Raw genomic sequence first — 4,015 nt, forward strand, 5'->3', positions numbered from 1 at the left:
TGCCATGGGCTGCCAAAGGACCAATAGATCCATTTTGGATGAATCGCAGCCAGAGTGCTCCTTGGAGGCCAAGAATGCCAAACTTTGTTTCTCATACTTTGGACATATTGTAAGGAGGGAACAGTCACTGGAGAAGGATATCATCTTTGGTAAGGTAGAGGGTCAGAGAAAAAGAGGAAGACCCCTAACAAGATGGATTGGCCTAGTGGCAGCATCGATGGGCTCAAGCGTGACAACAGTAGTGAGGTTGGCCCAGGATCGGGCAGTGTTTTGTTCTGCTGTGCATAAGGTCGCTGTGGGTTGGTACCAACTCGATGGAACCTAACAACAACAATGCTCTGGGGTGGGGGTGGGGCTGATAAAAAGAGAGAGAAACATGGCCCCATGTTGTGGCCAAGGTACCAAATCTGTGTATCTGGTTACAGGGGAGGGGTATAGAGACAGGAGATAAAGAAGAATTGAATGGTAATCACTGGCAAAACAAACCCAAGAGAGTGCTGAAATCAGGGGCAGGAGGGGAACAGCTATCATCTTCCTCCTGAGATGAAGGTTCTGCTTCTAGAACTCACTCTGGATGCTGGTCTCATTTTAAGAGAGCAAGCAACTGCTTCTAGGTCCCATCCTCTCCTTGCTCTGATCAAGTCTCCTGACACCCTTTCTTGGTGAAAGTCGTTCTTTAATTGGCCAACAAAGCATTACCCTAGTTTTTCTCCCTTGCTATTATGACTATCCTTCTTGGTAGATTTATTATTTTTAAGGTTTTTAAAGGGAAGTCTTACTAAAATAAGTCCATTAAAATATATAGTTAACAGTGCATATAAAACGGCATTACTGAGAAGCGATTTCTCAATGGGTTTCTATAGATGCTAAACAGAATAGACTCCTACCCTGTTTTTTTCATCTATAAGATAGTAGGGGTTATCAAAGTTAAATGAGATCCCAGAATCCTTGCTCAGTGCTGGTCTTTGAGTTTGTTTGTTTTGAATATTTTTGCTGTGTAAATGGTAAAAGTTTACACAGCAAAAGCAATTCCGATTTATAATTTCTATGCAAATTGTTCAGTGACATTAGTTCCATTCTTCATGGAGTCAACATTCTTTTTCATTGAGTTCTGGTTCTTCTGTTTCAAGTGCTCTAGTTTCCCTACCTTCTTGTCTTCTCATCTTTGTTTTGAAGTGATTGTTGACCTTTTGGTCTCATCTTGTTGGTAAGTGCTGTGGAGTCGATTCTGACTCCTAGTGACCCTTTATAGGGTTTCTGAGGCTGTAAATCTTTGCAGGGGCTGAGAGTCGGGTGTTTTTTTAATGGAGCACCTTCTCCTGGGAGTCTCTATTTGGTATGCCATTTTTTACTTCGCAAAATGCAGACCTCAGGGGGGAAGTTTCAGTTTAAAGTTTAAAGAGTACCGCAAGTGGTAGTCTCAGGGAGTCCTTTAATCTCAACCTGTCCGGTAAATTTAGACTTCTTAAGAATTTGAGTTGTATTCTGTGATTTTCCTCACCTGCTGCTCCTCGGAAACCCTATGCAGCATTGCTACGGCTTGGAACCGACTCGATGGCACATAACAACACAACAACAATTCTATTACAGTCCATTTATTGGGGCCTAGGAAGATTTCTTTTTACTATAGTCTCTTCCGATTTCTACCCTATAATTGTGAATACTATCCCTCACAAATGCAGTCCTGGGTCTGCTGTCTCTTGGTTCTCTCATTTAGAGCTTAATGGGTTTAACTGTTACCATGATGCTGCTAACTCCTAAATATGTACTCTCTTCAGAATGCCTGATTCCTTCTCTAGCTCTGAGCAGCATGTTCCCACTCATGCATCTTCTCATTACTTTAAGTTCTAGAAATTCAAAATGAAGTGAAGTGACTGGTCACTAAGTGACTCCTTGCTCTCCTTTCCCATCTGTCAGAGGCACTGTTGGGCTGCAGAACAACCTGGAGTCCACTGGTCTCACTTCTTCCTCCTGTCACCTGACTTGCTGTTGTTCAGGTCTCTCTCTTTCTGCTCTTGTTCTTTCACTATCAAGATTTCATCTTCTCATTCCCCTATTCTAAATGCTTCTTGAATTCTTAGACCAATATTAAAATTCTGTAAAATCTTCTCTGATCATTTTGGTTTTCAGAGACTTCTCTGGTTGTAATTGTTTTACATTTAATATCATTACTACAAAGCATAGCCTTTTGAGTCCTAAGCTAATTTTGTTTGAGTTTGTACAAGTATGAAGTTCTGGTGTGGTGCTATAGGATAACACTGAACTGCTAGCCAAAAGATTGGCAGCTGAAACTTAAACGTTGCTCCTTGGAAACCCCTATATAAGGTTGAGCTGAACTGATTTAACAGCACTTGACAACAACAACAACATATACAAGTATATGTAAAATCCTCACAACTGGACCAATAAATAACATCATGATAAATGGGGAAAAAATTTGAAATTGTCAAAGATTTTATTTTGCTTGGATCCACAATCAACATTCATGGAAACAGCAGTCAAGAAATCAAATTACATATTGCATTAGGCAAATCTGTGTACAAGACCTCTTTAAAGTGTTCAAGAGTAAAGATGTCAGTTTGAGGACTAAGGTGTGCCTGAACCAATCTATGGTATTTTCAATAATCTCATATACAGGTGAAAGTTGAACAATGAATAAGAAAGATCATAGAAGAATTGTGCATTTCAGTTATGGTGTTGGAGAAGAATATTGAAAATGCTATGTACTGCCATAAAAACAAACAAGTTTCTGTTGGAATAAGAACAGCCAAAATGCTCTTCTGAAGCCAGGATGCCAAGATTTTGTCTCTTATACTTTGTACATGTTATCAGGAGGGACCAGTCCCTGGAGAAGGACATCATGCTTGGGAAAGTGGAGGGTCACCAAAAAAGAGGAAGACCTCCAACAAGATGGATTGGCACAGTGGCAACAGCAATGGGCTCAAGTGTAACAACAATTGTGAGGCTGGCACAGGGCTGGGCAGTGTTTTATTCTGTTGTGCATAGGGTGACTATGAGTTGGAGTGACTCGATGGCACCTAACAACATAAAAAACAACAACATATACAAGGGTAAGACAAAAAGTATTGCTATAAATTTATAGAAACCTTTACTAAACATAAATATCAAAATGTGAAGCTGTTTTCTCTAGGCATACCTTCCACTTAGGTTTATACACTTCTGAAGATAGTGTTTCCATTTCTCTAATGTGGTGTTCTTCAATTTACACCACATCAAAAGGGCAGTTTTAGTATCCACGAGGGAGTCCAATCATGTCTCTTTTAAATGTTCTTGGAGTTTGGGGAACAAAAGAAGTCTGAAAAGCTTGTAAGCTCATCTTCAGCCTATAACGGATTGGATTATCTAAAAAGGATCTAGACTGTACCCAGGAAAGCAGGCTTCTAGGTAAGCCTAGGAAGTCTTGGTGTGGCGCTGTGAGTTAATGCACCAGACTGCAGAGTTATTTGAACTGCAAGATTGGTGGTTCAAGCTCACCAGCTGCTCCTCGGAAACACTATACAGGGTCGCTATGGGTCAGAACCGACTCGATGGCACTTAACAACAACAACAAGGTAAGCCTTGGTGGAATATGGGGAACACAAAATGGTCCTAGTCAATTTATGAGTGGAATGGGTGGAACTGCAGCAATTAAAACATGGGCTGAGACTGGTCATGTTCCATGGATGCCTGATGACCTTGGAATGAGAGAGAGACAAGGATGGGCTGATGGGTTTGAAGTTCATGATGACGTGTGAACTCCTGAGCCCAGACATTGGCCTTGCCACTGAGGGCTACAGTTAAGAATGAAGCAGCCACTGGATCTGAAGAAGAGGGAGGTGTGCAAGAAACCTGGACTTGTAGATAGTACTCATTGTACCTAGTGTGGATAGCTTGCTGACCAGAATTTGACCAGATGAACATAAAGAAGTATGACACAGAGAACAAGCATAAATTGCTACAACCTGATCAATTGGACCCTTGATTATGGATGAGGCTGCTCAAAATTCCAACCAAA

General features: G+C 41.0%; 1 protein-coding gene across 1 annotated transcript in view; it reads right to left on the bottom strand.

Annotated features, from left to right (window-relative positions):
• KIAA0825 (KIAA0825 ortholog) overlaps positions 1-4,015 on the bottom strand; it is a 645,731-nt gene that overhangs the window by 111,863 nt on the left and 529,853 nt on the right. The gene's annotated exons all lie outside the window — the stretch shown is intronic.

Source organism: Chrysochloris asiatica, unplaced genomic scaffold (genome assembly GCF_000296735.1).
Source record: "Chrysochloris asiatica unplaced genomic scaffold, ChrAsi1.0 scaffold00111, whole genome shotgun sequence".
Classification (NCBI taxonomy): Eukaryota; Metazoa; Chordata; class Mammalia; order Afrosoricida; family Chrysochloridae; genus Chrysochloris; species Chrysochloris asiatica.